Source organism: Pristis pectinata, chromosome 3 (genome assembly GCF_009764475.1).
Source record: "Pristis pectinata isolate sPriPec2 chromosome 3, sPriPec2.1.pri, whole genome shotgun sequence".
NCBI lineage: Eukaryota > Metazoa > Chordata > Chondrichthyes > Rhinopristiformes > Pristidae > Pristis > Pristis pectinata.
The window spans coordinates 6,615,942-6,624,353 of record NC_067407.1 but is presented as its reverse complement, the minus strand read 5'-3'; the positions used below and the strand labels follow the sequence as shown (position 1 = coordinate 6,624,353).

At 46.6% G+C, this 8,412-nt stretch overlaps 1 protein-coding gene across 4 annotated transcripts in view; it reads left to right on the top strand.

Moving 5' to 3' along the window:
* Positions 1-936: 936 nt before the first annotated feature.
* adgrl2a (adhesion G protein-coupled receptor L2a) overlaps positions 937-8,412 on the top strand; it is a 775,507-nt gene continuing 768,031 nt past the window's right edge. For all 4 annotated transcript variants that reach the window (XM_052010661.1, XM_052010657.1, XM_052010658.1 and 1 more), the window contains exon 1: positions 937-1,466. The gene's annotated coding sequence lies outside the window, so the exon portion shown is untranslated. The remainder of the gene's footprint in view (positions 1,467-8,412) is intronic.

Here is an 8,412-nt window from a genome sequence, read left to right as displayed (position 1 = left end):
AGGGATCTGAGGGGCAACTTTTTCACTCAGAGGGTGGTGAGTATATGGAACGAGCTGCCAGAGGAAGTGGTTGAGGCAGATCCAAGAGAATCATTTAAGACGCACTTGGATAGGTACATGGAGGGGCGGGGCTTGGAGGGATGTGGGCCGAACGCAGGAAATTGGGATGAACTGGGTGGGCACTGTGATCAGCATGGACTGGTTGGGCCGAAGGGCCTGTATCTGTGCTGTATCTGTGAATCTAACAAATGCGAGGTGAAAAACTGTGATGGAAAAAATTATGCGATTCAAAGATAATAAAACAGAAAATTTTAGTAAATAAATTGGAATATTATTGTCACTTGCACTGAGGTACAGTGAAAAACTTGCCTTGCATACCGATCGTACAGATCAATTCATTACACGGTGCATTGAGGTAGTACAGGGTAAAACAGTAACAGAATGCTGAGTAAAGTGTTAGAACTATGGAGAAAGTGCAGTGCAGGCAGACAATAAGGTGCAAGGTCATGATGAAGGTCGATTGTGAAGTCAAGTGTCCATCTTATCGTACTAGGGGACCATTCAAGAGTCTTATAGCAGATGGATAGAAGCTGTCCTTGAGCCTGGTGGTACGTGCTTTCAGGCTTTTGTATCTTCTGCCCAATGGAAGGGGGGAGAAGAGAAGATGTCCGAGGTGGGTGGGGTCTTTGATTACGTTGGCTGCTTTACCGAGGCAGCGAGATGTGTAGACAGAGTCCACGGAGGGGAGGCTGGTTTCTCTGATGTGCTGAGCTGTGTCCGCAATTCAGAAAATGCTGGAAACCCTCAACAGGTTAGGTCAGAGAAACAGGACTCTGACAAAGGGTCTGGGACCTAACTATTTGCCTCTCCACAGCTGCTGCCTGACCTGCTGAGTGTTTCCAGCATTTTCTTTTTTCAATTATTATTTAATTTTCCAGCATCTGCAGTTTTTGCTTTGATTTGCAACTTAAAGTTGTTTTTTTTCCTCTCTGTTTAAAAGAAAGCAGCTGTTTTTGGAAAACATTCAAACCCAACATCAAGTGAGAGGTTGTAAATCAAAGACGTTTCTGTCTGTCAGTGCAGACCCCTTCCCCTGACTGAACTTGTGACTGTTCCTACTTGGCACGAAACACATGCTCCGGTTCTGGCTGAACCTGCAAATCCAGTCCACGCTTTCGCAGCGACTCCGCCTCTTCATTGCAAGGGTGCCAGATTAATTTAAATGTATCTGCTCAAGTGGAGATAATCAATGCAAAATCAGTGTGACTGTGCCGTAAAAATAGGGTATGTTTGATTCACAAAGCGGCCTGAGCCCTCGGAGGTCTCGTCGTTTATCAGTTTTCTTTCTTCGGCTGGGAGAGAAATTCAAGTCACAAATATTCGCTGAGTGAGCGTGGCAGTTCTACTCGTTCATCTTCGCAGTCTTGTCCGGAGCATCTCAGACCTGCCGGCCCTGTCTTGTAAAGGTACGTTCACTGATTCTGACGCCTGTCGTCTATTCAGGGGACAGATTCAACGTTGAATTGACTCTCTAATTTCCAGTTAATCTCTAATACGGTGCAATAACAACGTAAAAGCTCTGTGGTGTCTAAGTGGTTCTCTCAACCCGTGCGATGTTTCATCCTGTGTTTATGAAGTTACCTTCAACGCAGTGAGGTGTTCTTGAACAGAAAAGGTAATCGGCAAAGCGTTCTTCAGTATTGCTGCTAATTGCGTGGCTGTCCGGCTGCCGTCTGTTCCTCAGAGTTGAACGTTGAAGCCTCGTAGACTTGCACAACTTTTTTTTTCATTTTACCTTTTTTTAAAAAAATCATCAAAGACCGAGGGACAATGAGTTGCTGTTGTTGTCTAGCAGAGGGGCTCCGGAGCCAGGGAAGTAAATGTTACACAGCTCGCTGCAGTTTAAGTGTTGGTTAATGACTTCCTCGGCGGCCAAGTTAAAGCCTCTTCAAGTGCAGCGTAGAAATCAGAATAATTGTTTTTCTTTAAAAACTGAAGGATATTTTTTTCTCTTCTTTGTCATGAGGTGACGATGAAGTTCAATGTTTTATTTTAGTGCATCGTACACAGGGGTGGTGGTGGTGTAGGAGAACAGGGTGATAAATATCTCGCCCCCCTCAAACCTCTCGTGATGTAGAACAAGTGAGGAAAAAACCTGGGAGTTTTCTGTGGGAGGGTGTGTGTGTGTCTGCAGCAGGCTCCAGTTGTCTCTGAATGTTTTCCGTACATCTGGTGTTATCGCGGAATAGAGAGACACCTTCCAAGCGCTGGAGATGGCTGTAAAGGGCTCTCTGCACGGAGGCATTCGGGTTCACGTTCTCCCACGGAGACCAACATTGTCACGTCTCACCCACTGGGGTATTCCGTATCCAGCCTGGTATCTTTTTAAAAACTTCTATCCTTGCCGTCGGAATTAATTGGACCCTCGATGCCTAAAGCAGGGTGTTTTATTTGTATACGTTGGTCTTGGGTTGCCTCAAATTGGATCAACGGTGCATAGATCATCATCGGAATTCCAACACTTGTTTACTCTTACAGGAAGCATCATATGCAGCCAACAGCTTTAAGTGAGGATGCCTTGCAAAAAGCTTTCTGTTCCCAAGGGCCAGGTGGTGCGATCTAATTGGACCGGACGGATGATATGGAAATTTGCAGTACGGAAAGGAGGTTGTTCGGCCCCTCGTGTGCACGTCAGTCAGGTTAATCACACTCCCAGGGGTTCAGGGGTCTTCAAATGCCCACCTTAAATGTCCACATTTCTGCTTCCATTGCCCTTTCTCAAGTCCCCTCTTAATCCTTCCAATTTAACATGACGTAGAAAAGCGCAGGAACAGGCCCTTTGGCCCACAATATTGTGTTGAACCAATTACATAAGTAATAAAATGCCCAACTAAACTAATCCCTTCTGCCCACACAATGTCCATATCCTACCATTTCCCTCACGTTCATGCACCTATCTAAGAGCTTCCCTATCATATCTGCCTCCACCACCACCACCCCAGGCAGCGCATTCCAGGCACCCACCACTTGCTGTGTATATATTTTTAAATAAACTTGCCCCGTACATCTCCTTTGAACTTTCCCCCTATCACCTTGAATGCACGCCCTCTGGTACTGGACATTTCAGTGCTGGAGAAAAGATACTGGCTGTCTACTCTATCTATGCCTCTCATAATCTTATAAACCTCTGTCAAGTCTCCCCTCAGCTTCTGCCACTCCAGAGAGAACAGCCCAAGTTTGTCCAACCTCTCCTCATCACATGCTCTCTAATCCAGGCAGCATCTTTATAAACCTCTTCTGTGCCCTCTCTAAAGCCTCCACATCCTTCCTATAATGGAGCAACCAGAACTAACCCCCCCCCCCCCCCCCCCAATCAAATTGTGTAGCCACTTTCGGGGAGTTATGAACTCGGACCCCAAGATCCCTCTGCTCATCAACACTGTTAAGAGTCTTGTCGTTAACAGTGAACTGTCTCTTTACATTTGATCCCTTAAGGTGCAACACTTCACATTTGGCCGGGTTGAACTTCATCTGCCATTTCTCCACCCATATCTATAACTGATCTATATCCCGCTGTATCCGTCGCCAGTCTTCTACGCTATCCACAGCACCAATCTTCATATCATCTGCAGACTTACTAATCCACCCGTGTACATTTTCATCCAGGTCATTTATATACATCACAAACAGCAGAGGTCCCAGTACGGATCCCTGAGGAACACCACTAGTCACAGACCTCCAGCTAGAATAAGTCCCATCGACCACTACCCTCTGTCTTCTGCGGGCAAGCCAGTTCTGAATCCAAACGGCCAGCTCACCGTGGATCCCATGCATCTTAGTCTTCTGGATGAGCCTCCCATGAGGGACCTTGTCAAACACCTTACTAAAGTCCATGTAGACAACATCCACAGCTCTACCTTTATCAATCACCCTCATCAAAAAAAAACTCTCAATCAAGTTACTAAGGCACAGCTTGCCCTGCACAAAGCCATGCTGACTGTCCCTAATTAGGCTATGGTTTTCCAAATGCTCCTAAATCCTATTCCTAAGTATCCTCTCCAGTAACTTCCCTACCACTGTTGTGAGACTCACTGGTCTATAATTACCAGGATTATCCCTGTTTTCTTTCTTGAATAATGGAACAGCATTAGCTACTTGCCAGTCCTCTGGAACCTCACCTGTAGCTAGAGAGAACACCAAGATATTGGTCAAGGCCCCACCAATCTCATCTCTTGCCTCTCTCGATAACCTGGGGTATATCCCATCAGGTCCTGGGGACTTATCCACCTTAATGCTCTTTAAGAGACCCAACACTACCTCCTCCTCTATCTCAAAATGCCCTGGCTTATAAGTACACTCCACATAATCTCCCTATCCTCCACATCCTTCCCTTTGGGTGGGTGGGGGGGGGGGGGGTGGTGTGCAGAAAGGTTCCCTTTTAAAGAGGCATTTGGACAGGTACTTGGCTAAGAACAAATACTGAAAGGCCTGGATAGAGTGGTTGTGAAGTTTCCATTAGTGGGAGAGTCCGGGATTTGAGGGCAAGCCTCAGAATAAAGGGATGTCCCTCTAAATCTGAGATGAGGAGGAATTTCTTCAGCCAGAGGGTGGTGAATCTGTGGAATTCGTTGCCACGGAGGGCTGTGGAGCCCATCGTTGGGTGTACTTAAGGCAGGGGTTGATGTATTGATTGATAAAAGGATTATGGGGAGAATGGGGCGGGCGGGGGGGGGGGGGGTGGGAGGGGAAAGCAGACATGATTAAATGGCAGAGCAGATTTAATGGGCCAAACAGTCTAATTCTGCTCTTGTATCTTATGGAGAGGAGTAGAGGGAGGTGGGTCTAATAGAGGCAATTGGTGTTTGTGTACTTGGGCAGGGTGGTGAAGGCAAGCCTGCTAAATGCCTTCTTCGTCACTCAGGATATTGAGTACAGGGGTTGGGGTGTCGTGTTACAGCTGTGCGAGACCTAGGTAAAACCACATTTGGAGTATTGCGTACAATTCTGGTCGCCCTGTTAACGAAGGATGTCATGAGACTGGAAAGGACGCAAAAGAGACTTGTGCGGATGTTACCCGGACTGGAGGGTTTGAGTTAGGAAGAGACACAAGATGGGCTGGGACTTTTTTTTCCCTGGAGCGTAGGAGGCTGAGGGGTGACCTTATTAGAGGTTTATAAAATCACTAAGGTGAGTAGCCACTGTCTTTTCTCCAGGGTAGGGGAGTCCAAAACTGGAGGGTGAAGGGTTGAAGTGAGAGGGGAAAGATTTAAAAGGGACCGGAGGGACAACTTTTCCCATACAGAGGGAGGTGGGTATAGGGAGTGAGCTGCAAGAGAATGTCGTAGAGGTGGATACAACTACAACACTTCAGTCATTTGGATTGGGACATGGATGGGAAGGGTTTGGAGGGATGTGGGCCAAGTACAGTCAAATGGGAATGGCTCAGCTTGGTATCTGGGTTGGCGTGGACAAGATGGGCTGAAGGGTCTGTACTGTACACTGACCCCCTGCCCCCCACCACTGACTCATTGCTGGGAGAAACAAGGTGCTGTTTACCCTGTCTCAGCCTCAACTTTACACACCTTGTGTTTGGTTTTGTTTTCACCCCCGCCCCCCAACACTCTCTGCTTAGCTGTTCTGGATAAGTGCAATGGTCACGTAGCAAAAAAACAAACTGCTGGAGGAACTCAGCAGGTCAGGCAGCATCTGTGGAGGGAAATGGACAGTCGACGTTTCGGCTCAAGTCCCTGCATCAGGACGGGCAATAGTTATGATTTTTTTGGACTGGCTCTTGAGATCTCCTGAGCAAGGAAAGCAAGTCCTGGCTACTTTTCATTCCTTCCTGCTTGGCATCCACTGCACAGCAGAAGATGCCGAGTGGGGCCAAGGCTGTGTTAACAACCAGTTTGTTCTCTAACTTTGCATTCCCTGCCAACTTGCTGGCCAGGCTTACCTGCTAGAGTTACAAGACTGCAGCCAATGTGATGCTAGTCGACTCTCCCTGAATGACAATGTCATCCTGCAGATAAATTGATAAAATGCAGATCCATCTTCCAGGGAATGGAGCAAACTTCAGTGAGATAAATTGGGGAGATCAAAACTTTTAGATTTGCACAGATGCACTGGCATCTGAATTTCACACCCCACCTCCCCAACAAGGTAAAAAGCAAAGTCAAGTTTATTGTCACAGGCACATGAATGCATGGGTGTAATGAAAAACTTACTTGCAGCAGCATCACAGGCACATAGCATCAGATAAGCAGCATTCACAAGAGAAAAAAATAAATTAAACATTATGCAAGAGAAAAAAAACACAATTAGAACAAAATCTATTGTAGTGCAAAGTGGTCATAGAGTTGCCATTCTGAGGTAGCAATTAGGGTTCTGCAGGTTGGTTCCCAAAACAACAAATTTCACATCATATGTCAGTGATAATAAATCTAGTTCTGGTTCAAGAACAGAATGGTTGAAGGGGAGTAGCTGTTCTTGAACCTGGTGGTGTGGGACTTCAGGCTTCTGTACCTCCTGCCCGATGGTAGCTGCGAGAAGATGGCATGGCCCAGATGGTGGAGATCTTTGATGATAAATGCTGCTGGCTTGAGGCAGTGCCTCCTGTAGATACTACCGATGGTGGGGAAGATGTCCCGTGATGTATTGGGCTGAGTCCACCACTCTCTGCAGCTTCTTGCGTTCTTGCATATTCGAATTGCCGGACCAGACCATGATGCAACCAGTCAGGATACCTTCAACAGTACATCTGTAGAAGCATGTTAGTGTTTGATGTGCTGAATTTCCATAACCACCTAAGGAGGTGTCCAAAATTCCTTGTGCCAGAAATAACTGAACTGTGGGTGAGATTAGTAAGAAGGTTAAAGTTAATATTTCTCACCATCTGCTACATTTTGGTGTGGGTGGCCAGAACGAGGAGAGATCCTTTCAAGAAAAAAAAGCGATGATGCTGGAGGAAGTCAGCAGGCCAGGCAGCATCCGTGGAGAAAAGCAGGCGGTCGACGTTTCGGGTCAGGACCCTTCTTCGGGACTGAAGGTAGGAAAAGGGGAAGCCCGATGTACAGGAGGGGAAAAGCAGAGCAATGATAGGTGGACAAAAGAGGGGAGGCAGGGTGGTGATAGGTAGATGCAGGTAAGCGATAGTGATGGGCAGGTGGGGGGGAGGAGGGGAGAGCAGATCCACGGGGGGATGGGTCAAAGGTGAGGAGAGGGGGAAAAAAGAAGCTAGGAAAGGGAAGAAGCATAGTTTAGGTAATCCCCACAACCTCCAACCTCCACCCCCTAAAAACCGTGCATCTTCTCTTCTTCCCTTTCTGAGACTTCTATTTTACCTTTTTTCTTCCTTTCTTTCCTTGCATTTGACCCATCCCCTGGTGGATCTGCTCTCCCCTCCTCCCCCGCGCCTGCCTATCGCTGTCTCTTACCTGCATCTACCTGTCACCACCCCGTGCCCACCCCGCCTCCCCTCTTTTGTCCACCTATCACTGCTCTGCTTTTCCCTCCTATATATTGGGCTTCCCCTTTTTCCTATCTTCAGTCCTGAAGAAGGGTCCTGACCTGAAACATTGACCGCCTGCTTTTCTGCAAGGATGCTGCCTGGCCTGCTGACTTCCTCCAGCATTGTCCTGTTTTTCATCTAGATTCCAGCATCAGCATTTGTTTCTCTAGATATCCTTTCAAGTTAGAGTTGGTTGATTTGGAGATGAATCCAGGAGGTAGTACTTCACGCTATAACACGAAATCTGAGATGCCCGTTCCCCACCCCAAAAGGACTTTGGGTCAAATGAATTGAGGTTCATGGCTTTTTATTGGGTAAAAGTGCTAACCTATTAAGGATTCAAGGTGGGTAAATGGATTTGAGGTACAGACCAACCAAAATCCATTTGAATGGTGAATTGGGTTCACAGATTGAATGGTCTCTTGAATCACTCCAGAGGAAAATCTGTAGACAAGTTACAAGTGAGAGCTGCGGATGCCCATGGTCTTGTTTTCCAACAGTAGTTCCTGGCTTTGGAACAAGAAACAAAATGATCTGATTTGTGAGATGCGAGCTCGTGATTGCTTTCAACTTCTGCTGCTTTGTTGAGGAGTGTTTTTTTTTACTCTTCACTTATTTTATCCAATGTTGCCACATCAGCATTTCACTCCCGCTAATGATGAGAAAATGAGCTGATATTTCTTGTTAGCGAAGGACAGAGTGCTCCCAGCACTGCTGGGTATTTGTGATTGCAGGAATCTGCTGATCAACTCATCAACATTTCATTTTCTTGCCTATTTTTTTTTCCTCTATCCCTTAATGGCCTTAATTGTGAGGAAACTCTCTATTGTCCCTAACATGATCTTGACTAGATTCTCCAAATCCTCTTTCTGACTCCTTGCTTTGCTTTTTTTTAAAATTAACCA